This window comes from Phalacrocorax aristotelis, chromosome 2 (genome assembly GCF_949628215.1).
Source record: "Phalacrocorax aristotelis chromosome 2, bGulAri2.1, whole genome shotgun sequence".
In the NCBI taxonomy this organism is placed as follows: domain Eukaryota; kingdom Metazoa; phylum Chordata; class Aves; order Suliformes; family Phalacrocoracidae; genus Phalacrocorax; species Phalacrocorax aristotelis.
The window spans coordinates 49869420-49884860 of NC_134277.1; the positions used below are offsets into that span (position 1 = coordinate 49869420).

The 15441-nt window shown below is 40.5% G+C and overlaps 1 protein-coding gene across 2 annotated transcripts in view; it reads left to right on the plus strand.

Moving 5' to 3' along the window:
• The window catches only part of TRAK1 (trafficking kinesin protein 1), a 136640-nt gene that overhangs the window by 62075 nt on the left and 59124 nt on the right, over positions 1 to 15441 (plus strand). For both annotated transcript variants that reach the window (XM_075083477.1, XM_075083479.1), the window contains exon 3: positions 1960 to 2154. The gene's annotated coding sequence lies outside the window, so the exon portion shown is untranslated. The remainder of the gene's footprint in view (positions 1 to 1959; positions 2155 to 15441) is intronic.

Consider the following 15441-nt stretch of genomic DNA (forward strand, 5'->3'; position numbering starts at 1 on the left):
GTATCCTCTGCCCTGTTGTTTGATAGAATAGTAATGTTCTTGTCCTTAGCGCTCAGGATGATGCTTATGACAATGCAATTTCTCGATTAGAAAGGCAAAAAAAAGAGGTAAATGATGGTCTGTTGAAAAGTATGTGTTACTTCCCCATTTCCCACTCTCTTCCCTCCCCTGACAGAGGTTTGTTCCACTAGCTTGCAGTGGAAAAGCAGGTCCTAATCAGTCCTGCAATAATGAGTGTGCCTTATGAAAATAGGTGTCTTTGTCAGGAAGCAGCAAGAGCAGTGCTGCCTTACAGCCCTGCTGGCAGCTGAGTGTGACCACGTTGTTGGCAGAGCCCAGTCCCTTTGTTCCTGAGCAGGACAAAGGTGCTGGCAGTAATGGTTAAAATTGACTCTCCAGTGATTATCAAACAAATGCAAGGAACTGAACAGGTCTGTAGCCAATCCAGGAAGCCCAGGCAGTGAGTCAGTACCAGCCGGGGACAGAGCTGGGCACAGACCTACCTCCCAGCACTGCACAGGGGTGGACAGGGGGCCTGGGTTTAAATGGGGCTTCTGGGCCACTGGGCAGGGTGCTGGGTGGGGTCCCTGATGAGCCTGGTCAGGGCAGGAAAGGCCTGTGGGTGCATTCGGTGCCTTGATGATCTTCGCTGTTTACTGTGGAATGGTCTTAGCAGCAGTTGCAGGAGTTATGGCATTGGTTAAAGATGACGCTGCATCATGTAGCATGTGAGCAGCCTTCCAAAATAGGTTTAGGTAGCTCTTTCTTCTTTTGGGTGGGGGTGTGTGTGAGGGGACGGGGCTGTGGTTTCTTTTCTTTTTGCCCTGGCATAGAAAAGGGTCTGCAGGTTGATGCACTAAGTGTTTACAGGAAAACGTACCGGGGTTGCTTTGTTTCTTAATTATTTAGCAAGACATTGTAGTTAATTTCATATGGTAATTAAAATGTATGTATTTAAAACGATCGTGCCTGTTCTGAGTATTCACACACACAAAAATATTCTTAATTATAGAAGAATAAAGGTTGGAAAGTACCTTTTGGAGGTCATCTGTTCTGACCTCTATTCAAAGCAGGTCTTTTAAAGTGGGTGGTCATGGCATTGTTTCATCAAGTTGTCAGTCTTTCTGAACATGGGAAATTTCCCAGCCTCTCTGCGCCTGTTCCCATGTTTGACCATCCTTATGGTGAAAAAGTGTTTATGTTGAATTGGAATTTTCTGTGTTAAAACTTCTCAGCTCCCTCTTGTCCTAAATTTAAATCTCCAATTTTAATCGCAACATTTCTGCAGTTGTTGATGGCTGTCGGCATCCACTTTTAAAACTGTGTGCCAACCTGATGTATTTTTGAACATGGGGGACTCATGTCAAAGAATGCAGGTCAAGATAGTGTCGAAAGGTTCTCTCAAAATTCTTGCAGCCAACTCTCACTAGTGAATCTTAGGTGTGAACTGTGACACTGTTTGCTATTGTAATCCTGGATTTCATTTTCTTGAGGAAAAATTTGCCAGCAGCAAAGGCAAAAAATATAGTGGTACTGAACTGTGATCAAAGACCAAGTTAAGGAGATAAGTAAAGCTTGCAAGCTAAAATAATCTGTTAAGTATAACATTAAAAATGTAAATCCTATATGCACTAATCTTTTCTCCATACCCAGGTTGTAACTACCCTGTCTCAGTCAATGCTCACTTACTCTCTGTTCCCCCTGCCCCCAGCTTATTCTTCAATAGGTGAGTCCCTCCTTCTAGAGGTTGAGCTTTTTGTCCTGAAGAGCATGTCCTTTTATTTTGTGCTAGTAAATATGCTATTTTGGGATTGTGCTAGTCATATCTTCTAAACCAATTAGTATCCAGCTGTTTCCTACATGCAGAAAAATCTTGCTGATGCCAAAACAAACTGACATCTTTGCTAGCTTGTATATATAGCACTCTATTAATAGAGACTGTCCTCTTTATCTTACCAGATGTGTGCAATAGTACCAACCTTCCTGAAGTTGAAATCATCAGTCTACTGGAAGAGCAGCTGCCTCATTATAAGCTAAGAGCAGATACAATCTATGGTTATGACCACGATGACTGGCTTCATACACCTCTCATTTCTCCTGATGTGAATATTGACTTAACAACTGAGCAAATAGAAGAGACCTTGAAATACTTCCGTAAGTCAAAAATTCAAACTTGTATTGAGAAGCAAATAAAATAGTTCTATTTTTGTTACCTTTTCTGAAGTATCTGTGCAATTCTGTTAGAGCTGTGGAAAGCAGAACTGTTTATGATTGATTGCTTTGGTCTTCAAGTTTGTGGTAGACAGAAAACAAAGGAAACATTTAATCAAAAACAGCAGTTGCATTTGTAATCTGTGCACACACCTCTCCACATCATCAAATATTGGTGAAACTTAAATACTTCTTTTTGCTTCTGATCTCTCTGGCAGGAGACTGAAATTTCAGTACATATACAATGTAGAAAGCTTAGACCTGTTTCAATATTTGCTTTTTTTGAACATGTTCTCTGACACATGGCACTATTGTCTGATGGCACTGTGTGCCAGCATGTAACAGGACATCAAATAATTTTTCTGCAGTTTACACTTCTAGGAAAGGCTTGTGAAGAACCAAACTCTGAGTATCTGGTTATGGTGTTTTTTCCTTTTGTCCTTTCTTTTGTTCACATTTATACTATTGGACAAAAAGGTACCCTGTGTGCTTGGAGGGAAAGTGTGTAATGTTGTGACCTTAGTTTTTTCATTCTTTTGTTTGAGCCTTGAGATGCTTTTATCATGGTGAATGGATTCATGTCTCTTTGGGCTCTTCTGCTGTGGATATTGACTTAGCTGCACAAGCAGAGAAGACTTCTGCAATGCATGCTCTAGTTGCTGATTTATTGAGTAATGTATGATTAAATTATTCTTCCTTTTCTCTCTTCCATGGTTTCACATGAAGCTGTAATTTCATTGCACTTCTGCGTGTATGGCATGATAAAATAGTCTGCAGAGTATCAAGCCAATAGGTTATATGCTAAAGCTACAGTAGTTAGACTTACATAGTAGTGGATTTACATAGATTATAATAGTGGATAGATTTAGGGAGGCTTACTGAGACACTTGGAAGCTCAGAAAGGATGAGTTACCGGGACAACACAAACCTTTGTGAAGATGGCTTCATTGCATTTTGAAGCACCAAGAAAATTCACTTTCTGAGGAGCAAGGTTGGTAAAGAATAGCATTAAGAATATGAAGAACTAAGTTTCTGACTGTAATGCTTCAACAAAAGGCATTAAGTATTTTAGTAGATAGCTTACATATGCTCTCCACCTCCCCCCAGTTAGGCAAAAACAGTGTGAAGGGGGAGGGGTGAGCTGAAGCTGGTCCTGTGGAATCACTTGTACCTACAACTCCTTCTTTCGTATCAGTCCATTAGTGGTGTTTTAATGATGGCAGAAGTTGGCTTAAAGAAATGTTTTGAAATGTCAAGTTTCCAGGGTCTTTACTAACTGGATTAGTCCTGTCTCATGAATAAGATTGTCTATGTGGGTGGACTGTTGCAATAACCATGGGAAAGGTGTTTTACTAATCAGGCCAGGAAGGCCAAAATCCACGTGGAAGCATCCTAACTTGCCCAGATGAGATGCTGGTGGGGCATGTCACTTGCAATGGTGCACGACTGTTGGGGATGGATATAAAATGAAGCCATGTACAACAGAGGAATTGGGTAGCGGTAGCTGCCTGTTAGTACTTACGCAATTTTATCCAGCTTTCGGCTTACAAGCATAATGACTGCAACTCTAGCATGGTGCTGTGATTGAAGATTTCATCCAATTAACTGGCTTGAAAGAAAAAAAAAAATGAGTGTAATCCCTGGCACAACATATATTTTCTGCTTTCATTGGGAAATAGCTGCTTAAAGAGGAGGAAGTGAGCAAGGAGAAATTCCATAAAGAAAAGTTCATTCCTTACTGCTTTATATATAGACACCTGTGAATAGATAGTAGTTTAAGAAGTTTAAGCAAATTTGCATTGAGCCTTAGACTAATACCCTGGAAGCTGAGATCTCTGACTTCGCCCTTTTTCAGTTATCGTGAACAAGTCATAGAATGCATCTATACTTGAGAGTGCAAGATCACGAAAATTTGACATGTTTGAAAATTTTGGCATTGACTGTAAGCATTGGTTTATGGAGAAATTAACTATCAAAATAAAAATATTTCAATTAAGTTGGCAGAAAAGCCCCATGAATTGTGCCATTGTCACTTTGGAGAGTGTTTTCCAGGGTGTGGGTGCTTGCACAATGATTCATTTTTGGTACTGCAATTAAGGCACTCCTTCTGTACCTGTTCAGTTTGTTTTGAAAACCTTGTCAAAGGAGTGAACAAATACTGTAACTTGTCTATTGGAAAGTTTTAGTATAATCTTAAAAATTTCTGCTATTTTCAAAACAGTATCCTTGTGGTCTAAGAATTCTATGGATGTAGTTAAATTTAATAAATAATGAAAAAGAAATTTCATAGTATGTCAAAATTTTCCATAACTGAAGGAAGAATTTATTGATTTTGCTGCAACAGAAAAGGATTTGCTGTGAAATAAATACTTTTATCAGAATTAAAATGCACTACACATACAGATTGTTGCTTTACCTTCTTCAAGCTTCTTCGAGACATGCAAAAATCATTAAAATTAGTATTAAAACTTGAGCTAGTGCAGAGTATTTTTAGTTGTGAAATTAAGTCTTTTGCTTATGGTTCCTGGTGGGTTGTAGTGTCCATCAGCTTCAAAACCAGAATGTAACAGGGAGGGAAAGATGTATTGTGATTTTTATTCAGGAAATGTTCACAGACTGAGAAATACTGGACAACAAGGGGAATGTTTGTGCATGTTTTAATATATGTAAATGTTGTGCATTATTAATATATGTAAATACATCTTTTGTAAGGCTTCCTGTTGTTTAGGGAGAGAGCCTATCAGGAACAGCAACCTCTTACAACCTCTCAGTTAAAGTGTAACTAAGGTTAGAAATAGTCTGAATGGTAACACAATAGTGACAGCTTTGCACTGTAACGCATTGTTTTAATGATGTTCAGGTACCCACTGTGAACAGCTGGAATTAGGGAAGGACAATGTGCCTGGTGTTCCACTGGCAGTAATTGCATTCCCACCCCCAAATCCGAGGGCAGTGGAAGTTGATTTTGGTGGGGTGGTAATTGAGAGCAGATATTTTTTCCCTCTGTCTCCTGCAAGTTTTGAACACATTCATGGCCAGTTACCATACTCAGTGACTCTTTAACCTCTGTCTTGATTGTGATCCTTATCTCCAACTCATTTTGTAAGTTCTGAACAAGATAGACATCTGAACCTTTGAACCTGAGTACTGGATTACTTAGAAATTTCAAGGCCCACAGAAGTAGGAAAGTTGGATGTTCTAAAAATACATATATTTTTTTAAAGTATGTGTATATATGTATATATAATATATGGTATATGTGTATTGATGTACAATTGGATTTGTAGTTATTCTTTTGAAGTAACTTTAAAATATGGTGACCAAATTTTAAATCTCTACTTGACCAAATTTTAAATCTCTACTCAAAATAGAAGTAATTCCTCAAATGCATTTTTGGTTAAGTCTTGTAAAGTGCCCTGAAGTGTATTAAAAATGCAGCTATCTTAAGCCTAGTAAATAAACTGATTCTGAAAGTAAATACCTTTTAAACTGTATTGTTGTCTTCATTTGTTCCTGCTTTAGAATGGTAACACGAAAGGGAGAAAGCTCATTTGTCAGAAAGGGTATTTAAAAAGCTGCAGTTAATTTGCAACTCCAAACCAAAATTTTAAGCTGCACTCAAGAGCAGTGCTCTAATTCTCCATGGACACTCTCTCTCTTAGAACTGTGCTTCCAAATAATGTATTTGCTGTTTAAAATGGCATTTGTATATGAATTATAGTACGTGATTCCTGTATTAGGCACATGTGCTTAGGTGTTCCCATATACCCATTGAGCATTTCATAGTTCGTTCTCATTATCCATGTAGTATTCTCCTTTTATAGGGAACAGGCTTGTTAATAGGGAACTTGGGATACTGCATACCTATTTGTCTGTGTTTTTTAGTTTCTGAATAATACATTTATATTTAATAAGAGAGGCTCTGTCGTTGTTTGGATAGATTCGGGTGTCTCTAAAGACCATTATCTGTGAAAGAATCTAAATCACTTGTAGTGACGGTATTCTGTAGTTTGAGTTCATCTGCGTGTGCATTTGATCTCAGGAGAGAATCCATGAGAAATATTATATCAGGAGTGATTCAGCATATAAAGTAACTGGCAGCTGCATTGCTCTCTAAAGCAGAAGCTCTGAAATGATGGAGTTTTCTGAAGAGCTGATGGGTGTTTAGAGTGGTGTTTTATCAAGCTTTTAAAGCATACAGATGTATTTTCATTCAGTTGAAAAGTAGATTAGTAGCTATTAATGCTCAAGCATACTTGTTTTGCTGTGGCTGAACAGGTACTGTTTCAGGAGGCAGAGAGGGCTGTTCCTCCTTTCTACCATAGGAAGCATATCACAAGGGAGCACTTGAATTTAGGAAACTAGTCGATCATTTTTGAGTGAAGAGAAGTTATCTTCTATGGATCGCAAAATTAAAAGAGTGTAAATGATTTTAATAGGGTTGCTATCTCAATAACAACTCCATTTTGGTTCCTGTTTTTTTGTCGATTGCTTCTTTGTCTTCTTGGGTTTGTACATAATCTTTAATAAAGCATAATGATTTATTAGACCATACTGTAAAGGATGCATGGAGTACAACTGTTCTCAAAAGTAACTTGATATTCACAAAACGCCATCTGTCCTTGTGTTCTATTATTTCTCCTTTAAAATAAGAAAAGAAGCATTGAACATGTACTAGAAGTAAAGCACAAGTGTGGATGGAAGAAGAGAGAGCTTCAATGCAAAGGCACAGTTAAGGAAGTTGTGGTCTGGGAGGGCTTTCAGTAGAAGGAAGTATCTTATGCAGCTTGGGTATAATGAGAAGCTATAAACAAATTTGATTACGGAGTTCCAGACTAGCAAGACTTGTCATATAAAAGTCTATACAGGGCAAGTGTTTATGCTACACTCATTTATTGGATGCTTAGGTGCTGTATGCCAGTGATGTGCTCTTTAATACTGACTCTTTTCTGGTTCTCCAGTCTACTGAACTTGTTCTGCTTCATCTTCTAACTGTGTGTAGTGGTAACAACTGAGTCAAGTTGTGACCTATTAAATTCAAAAAGCGATGAGATCTTTGAGGGGTAAGGATGTGTGTGCATACAGTGATTTTGGTAATTACTAAAAACCTAGGTTCTCTGCTGAGCCCATCTCTGTTTCTGTCAGTAAACCAAATTTACAAACTAGTTTTCTTAGTGTTCAGACATTATGTTTTTGCTTACTGGTACTGTTGTTCTAGGCTTATGTAAATGTTGTGTAAGTTGTAATACAAGATAAATCAAGGATAGCAATGCTACAGATCTATAAAATGAGCTAAAATCATTTCTCTGGTGCCATCTTCAGATTTCTTAAATTCACTTGGACGATATTTTCATCTTTAAAACGGTAAAATGTTTGTTTCTGAAAAAACCTTGATTGTTGCTTTCTTGGAATTTTGCAGTAACAAGGACCGTTCTTCTCATTATTGTTAGAATCTTGCATACTTCTGTACTCTTTCACTGTGGAAGGCAAACTTGAAGTAAAAATGTCTCTTGAGCACTGCAGCCTTATAATGCTGAGGCTAGTAATGTTCTGCCATTTCCAGCAAGGTTTTTTACCGCCGAAACTCCTTTTAATAGAGGATGTGTGTCACAAGATATAACAACCGGAGTGGTGGTCTGGCCCAGTGTAAGTTGTGTCGATTTTCTCTGCCTATGTACCATGGGAACGTTTGGATCCTTTGTCTTAAACCTGCCTCCACAACCTACGTCAAACTTTCAGGCAAAGTACTGATTGCAGTTGTCTATTTTGTTCCTATGGACTTCCTTTTATACAAATCACTGGTTTTGACTGGAATTCAGATGACTTGACAATGAGAGTTATGCCTAGCATTTTAAAATCTAACTTTTGACTTTTAATAGCATTCTGTTAAACTTTATAAGGCTTGCACGCTGAATGTTGTCATTGTAACTCTTGTATATGAACATATGAGGTTTGAAATCTGAGCAATTAAGCAAGATGGGCATTTGATTTCTGAATTACTTGGAAGAATACCCTTGCAGTTTTTGGACTACATGCTGAGATTGATGCTGGTTTATAACCTGCTGGTGGAAGTGTAATGAATTCCCCTCTGTGTTGATCCGTATAGGGCAAGAGTCAACAATGGCCCTTAGCTGTACTACTGTGGCTTTTTAGAGCAGCTTTTATACCTTCCTGTGGCTTTTTGGTTTTGAGATCTTCAGTCCAATCCCCAGCCACAAAGGCTGTTAGTCACAGAATCTGCTGGGCAGCGTCACTCAAGAGGATGGACACAAGGCTGCTTAGCCCTCCTTTTGAATTAGTTTTTGAAGATATTGTCAGAAAAAATTTAATATTTAAATATCCAAGCATTTTGATTTACTAGCAACTTCTGTGGGGGACTTAAGCTATAACCTGGGGTTGGTGACGTAAAGAATTAGTTCTTAAAATTTAGTTGGCAGTTGGGAAATGGAATCTTCACACTTGGATGGAGATACCTTTTGGGAGGAACTGAATAGTGTATTAGGGCTGTAGCTGTTAGTTTACATTCTGAAACTCCAAAGTGCATCTTTGTCATTATATTTTTCATATGCTTCAGACAGAAGGCTGAGCCAGTTCCTACCAAATTAATGAAATAAAACTGATCTGACCCTAAAGCATAACCAAATAAATCAAATGTCACCTGACCAGTCTCATTAAACTCATGAGGCAGAGTGCCCTTTAACCCAGTCTAAAATGTGCTGCGCAAATGTATGATACAGCAAAGCGATCAGTCTCCCTTCCTGCACATTAGGGAACATCAAGCACACTTTTAGCTGGTGGCTGGGGAGAGGTCTATGTAAGAGCCAGGCCTAGAGCACAGCTCTCCAAGTGCAGCTACCAGAGGCAGCAAACAGACTCAGCACTTTGTGCAAGTGTCTGCATTCTGCCTTGGGAGCTTATGGGGACAGGGCCAGGATCATCTGGGGGCTCCTGGGGAACCCTCTGAGTAACTGGAGGGTGTCTGCTGCTGCCAGGTAGGGGCAAGGTAAGGGGAGCCACGGGGATGTGGGCCTGAAGAAGCTCTGTTGGCTTCTGAGAAGCTGTCAGCTTCTCCCTGCTTGGAGCCTTCATTGCAGCTGCTCCTGATTAGGGATGGTCAAGCACTTTTTCAGCTGGTGCTTGGGAGAGCCCTATGTAACAGCGAGGTCTGGAGCGCAGCTCCCAGAGACAGCCAACAGATGTAACAGTTTGTGTGGAAGGGTGCAAAGAAGGGGTCCTCATGTGAGTTCAGAACAGCCTAAACCTTCAGATATGGTGGTGATGGGCCACGAGGCACGTTCCACAGGTTTTGGAGCCTCTGTCCCTGCCCAGACAGAGCTTCAGATGGTGGATGCAGCCCTGCGAGTCCCAGGCTGCCAGGAATGCCTGGGGTCTCTCCCTGAGGAAGGGAGAGATGGCCTTTTGTGCAGGAAGTGTGCTGCAGTTGAAGAGCTGTCACCAAGTGGAAAAGTTAGAGAGGACAGCATCAGGGAGGATGACACATAAACAGGATCCCGGAGGAGTGGCTGAGGCACCAGAGGATTGTGCTCCGGTTCCAAGGGACCTTGACAGGCTGGAGAGATGAGTCAAGAGCCTTGTGCAATTCAGCAGAGGGAAGTGCAAAGTCCTGCATCTGGGGAGGAATGACCCTATCATGCACCAGTACATGCTGGGGTCTGACTGGCTGGAAGGCAGCCTTGCAGAAAAGGATCTGGAGGGTCCTGGTGGGCACCAAGCTGAACATGAGCCAGCAGTGTGGCCCTGCTGCAAAGAAGGTTAATGGAATCCTGGGCTGTATTAGGAGGGTTGTTGCCAGCAAGTTGAGGGAGGAGATCCTTCCTCCTACTTGGCACTGGTGAGGTCACACCTGCAGTGCTGGGCCCAGTTCTGGGCTCCCTGATTCTGTATTCCTTCAATGTAATGCAACTTGCATTCCTTTCCTCTCCCAGGAAGCTGCAGTCATGGCTGTCAGTGGGTTTTTCTTCTCCTTTCTTTTTAGAAAAATAGGTCATAACCATGCTACTGTAATATTTTTGTCTATCCAATCAAGCATGATGTTAAGCTCAACTTCATTTTACAAATGTTTTTGCTGTCTCCAGGGAAAATATAACCACAAAACCCCAGAGATTGTAGCTTACGGTATTACCAGGTGGTGAAGAGTTTACAAAATCTGACTCTTTAAAGCTTTATTCTTCATTTCTTTGTACTGGGTACGGGTGTATTCTGTTAAATGCCCAGCTCTTGCCATCATGGTCTCATTTACAGTATTTAAGTATGCCCAGTGATACCTTAATTAAACTTTGCAGCTGATTTTGCAGGTAGGTTGCTGAAGACAAGTTTTGATTTTATACAAAGTACTCTTCAGTAAGAATTTGGGGGAAGGGAGAAATAATCCTTTCATGTGGAAAATAGGTTTTTGTCCTTAAGTAATTTAATTTCATCTATCTGCCCCTGTCTCGGGTTAAATAATTTTTTTTTGTTAGGCGCTATACTGGAAGAGATCTCTCTCCTAAGTTGCAGAGTTGTTTGCTCTTACTAAATGTACAGTCACAGGATGACTCCTGTTCAGTGTTCTTTTATAAGGCGAAACCCCATTAACTCTTCACTTCAGTAAATGAGATCCCAATTTACAAGTAACTGTATGCCAGCCTGTCCTTGAAAATCAGTTGGGCTTTAAAATATGCTTGCTTTCCTTTTTAATGCTCTTAAAAAAAAAAAAAAAAAAAAAAAAAAAAAAAAAAAAAAAAAAAGGTTTAAAAAGAGTCAGTTTGCAAAGTAAATATTGTGGCAATGCCTGACTATTAACAATATGCATTGCAAAGTGGTGGACTGTACAGCTGCTCCTCTGATAAAAAGAACTCCAGATGATGTTAGTGGGATGGGCAGCTTTCTCCTGAGTGGTGGCGACTATAGAAAATAATGAAAGGATATGGTGTTTAATTATCTGGACATCCTGATATGATGCTGTAGCCAAGAGGAGAAATTTGACCCAGAGTTAATCAAATGGGAGGTAATAACACTGTTGCAGCTTTCATGGAAATATTCCATCCAGCTCCAGTGTCCAGTTTCAAGGGATCCTCCTGGAATTGGAAAAGGTTTGAAGAAAGCTGAGAATGACTAAGCATGGGAACGCATGATTTATAGTGACATACTATGTAATAACATTCTTTGAATACTTTGCCAGCAGAGATGACTTGCTGCTGCTTTGCACCCCAGCAACATGGTTCACTGCATCCTTGAGTGTGCTGCTACAGCTTTCTCAAGAGGCCATGTTTATAAACGGGGTAGTTGAAATTATCTTTGTCAAAAAATCTCTTCCAACAAGGAAAAGGATTTGTGTGATTTTTATACCCTGGCTAATTTAGGCAGACCACTTTAGTGTTGGCCTATGGCATATGTTTATTGCAGCAGAAGGGAAGGAAGAGAGGGCTTGTGAGCTTTTCAAGTCAACTCTTGTGCCTAATAAGACCCCTTTGTAACTGCAAACTTAAGGAGCACTCAGTCTAGCTCATGAGAGTTGGCTGCCAGAATCTTTTATCAGTCTTTACATTTGTCTCTGTGGAGAACAAATAAAAGTGGGTTTGTTGTTTGCTTTAAAACTGAATATAGGAAAATAGAACAAACTCCAGCAGCTGGAAGGGAATGCTGAATGAATGTGAATAACTGTATTTAACTTTGGAATAGGAAAAAGCAAGTCCCTTATAGTCAGAGATCTATTACCTGAAATCTTTTAAACACAAGTTTTATATGAGTTTTTAGGCAACTAACAAAGTAATACCCCAGCCAAATGAGGTGTTATGAAGTGATATGGAGATTTGGATACACAGAAGTTTAATGTTTGCAGAAGCAGTCCACCAGAAAAATGAACCATTTTGGTAAGTTTTACTGAGTTGAATCCAACGTAGAGCTGTAGGAAGAAAAAGTAGGGCTGCAGAGGTTGAAAGAGGGTTCTGCAAGTATGCAAGTGCTTTGTTGGCCTGGTTGGACTTTCATGTTCAACTTGACAACCGTTCCAGCCCCCCCTTTATAGAGCTACCATTTCTCATATAATTGAAGGGATGCTTGCCTGTGAATACCTGAATATATAATATTCTGACTGTCCAGGGTTTCTCTCTTCATGCTGGGAAGATTATACTCTTACCCCATATCTCCAAGTCTTGAGGAGTTCTGAAATCATTTGACCACACAGATTATTTTTCTCTACAGAAAAATAATGCCTTTCTGGATCGCACCGATGTGTTTCCAACCAGATCTGTAGAAGAATATCAATAAAGCAAACAAACAAAAGGTCCAAAACCCCCACCTTGAACAATTTTTACCCTGTCTTATTGAAAGGTGTGGGGGGTGGTGTGCAAGCGGGAGGACAGCGAGAGGAAAATTCTAGCATGTTGAAGATTTCTTTTGTTAAAATGTTAAGAAATAAAAAGGAGAGAGTCCCTGCAGCAACTTAAGCTGGTAGCCAGTGTTCATTCTTTATATTTTAAATGCTTTTTTAATAGCATTACCAGACTGAAATTACCTTTTGGACAAAAATAATAGAAGTGGAACAAATAGCTTATATGCAGAGCAATTGAGTTAATGTTGCCATAGGAACCTTTATTTTTCTCTGACAGTATTTTAACAGTGTAGCTTTAATTGTGTTTAATAGCATGTGCAGTTCTTGTGTTATGAGTATGCATAACTGAAATTCTGCAAGACTGAGCTAGGGCTGGAGGGCTTTGTCACGGCCCTCTGTTTCAAGACAGCACAGTGTGAGGGCAGAATGATCACATTTGACAAAAATGTGTGCACTATTAAAAATATGATTTTTTTAAAAGATAATTGTATGACCTCTGCACGGCCAAAGGCTTTTAGTGGCTTTTGTATAATCCTTTGTGATTTACTAACCTGAAGGTCAGGTACACTTCTATTGTATTGTTTTCACATCAGTATTGAGCATACCAAAAATCTAATCAGCAGAATGAAGCCAAAAATACTGCAATCCCTGCCAAAATGAGAGGAAGTTTTGCTTTTCAGACCCTTGTTGTCTCAGCATACTTCCTAATTTCAGGAGGGCTAAGGGGAGCTTGATGCAAAAGTGACAAATGGGAGGGAAGCGCCAGTAAATGCGGTGGTGCCTTGATCAAGGCTGTGCTGCTTTGCTTTGAGTTAGCCTCCCAAGAATGGCAGTGCTTCCAGCGGAGAGCAGGTTGACTAGCTTTACTTAGGTATTACACCAACTCGGTTCTCCACCAGCAATAACTGAAGCACAAACATTGCATCTCCTCATCCAGAGACTGACTGACTGCCACCCCTGTGGGAGAGCTGCAGGCCTTGGCCCCAGGTGGCTGAGGCTGGCTTGGGGAGGGGGACGGGCAGGGGCATGAAGTTAAACAAAACCAGTGGTTTAGAGATATGGATTGAAGTTTGCTTCCTGGCCCAGGAGCATCTCACAGGAGCAAGGGGGAACTGTGTTTGAGGAAGAGCTCTACCACTTCAGTTTCTGTGAATCTTTAAAGTTTACAGTGGTCTGAAACCATGTGTCCTTGTTCCTACTGTCTAGGAAGTTAAAAATGAGTGGTTTGTGTAATGAAAGTAGTTCAAAGAATCTTAGTGTGAGGCAATTAAACAAATGAAGTAAATGGGTGGAGGCCTGTGAACTGCAAAATCGCAGAATAGCAGAACGATTGAGGTTGAAAGGGACCTTTGCAACTCATCTGGTCCAACCCCCCTGCTCAAGCAGGGTCCCTCAGTCACCCTCACATGAGGAGGGAAAAAAACCCAAACAACCCACCAACAAAAACCCCCCAAAACAACCCAACCCAAAAAAACCCCAAAACTTATGTTCAGATGGGACCTCCTGTGTTTCAGTGTGTGCCCATCGCCTTTGGTCCTGTCACTGGGTGCCACTGGAAAGAGCCTGGCTCTGTCCTCTGTGCGCCCTCCCTTCAGGTATTTATACACATTGATAAGGTCCCCCTGAGCCTTCTCTCCTCCAGTCAGAGATCTCTCAACCTTTCCTCATAGGAGGGATGCTCTGGTCCCATTATCTTTGTGGCCCTTCATTGGACTCTCTCCAGTATGTCCATGTCTGTCTTACACTGGGGAGCTCAGAACAGGATACAGTACCCCAGGTGTGGCCTCACCTGTGCTGAGTAGAGGGGAATCCTGTGCATACTGTCAAATAAGTTACTATATTGTAGGATGAACATGGTAATTTTTTTTTTAATTTGCAGGCATAGAAGCATGTTATTTTCCAGTGAAATAACGTGCTTGCAGGCAAAGGTGTGTGTTTGAGTTTGACTGTGGTTTGAAACTTCAGAGTTGAGTGAATACATGGCCAATTGCCACTGACAAACGTGGCAGACGTGTGAACAGATCTGTTAAATCTGTACTTCAGCAATCACTATATATAAGGGATGTTGCAATTCCCAAGCTCAAAGTTACTGCAGTGATACTTTTTTATACCAGTAAAGCTGAAAGCTGATGTGTAATGAAACTAATGTATTTTTTCTCTGTATAGCTTGACTTATGCCTTGCTTATTTCTGTTAGAGTAAAGAAAAGTGGTACCAGTCAGGGAACAGACTAAGTGGCAACAGCCTAGAGATGGGTGAGGGGAAGCTTAATAGAAATCTGCAAAATCATGAGTGATTGGAAAGGAGAGATGAATTCACTGTTCAGCTTTCCCGACTTGGAAGCTTTGAAATAAGTTAGTTAGTAAAGGTGAGTGGCAAAGCAAAAGGTAAGGATTTCTTATATCATGAATAGTAGATGTGTGGAACTCCTTGCAAGAGGATGTTGGAGGTGCTAAAAATGTACATGGGCTTAAGACAACTGGATAAGTCCCTCAAGAATTGCTAAAATTAGAAACTGTATCTGCCTCAGGCTGTCTCTGAAGCTGGAGAGAATAGGAGGTTGAGAGGGCAGTTGGACGTATGGGCTAGCTGTCCCTTACCTGATCATGGCTGCTCTTGTAGGTGGGGTCTTTGGCTAGACAGACACCTCCTTGGTCAGAAGTGATATGGCCTGCTGCCTTGTGGTATTAACATATGTTGCGACTTTATCTGTCCCTGTGATTCTACTGGTGTTGGCAAAGAAATGAAATGTCCTAAAAAAAGGGAGAGAAGGAGGTGAAGAATATGTGGTGGTTATGAACAAAATGGATGTCTATCCCTTTGGTAACTGTACCTGCGCAGATTCAGACATCCTTTTTGACTAGCTGTGTAAGTAAATTCTTATATTTTATTTCCAAC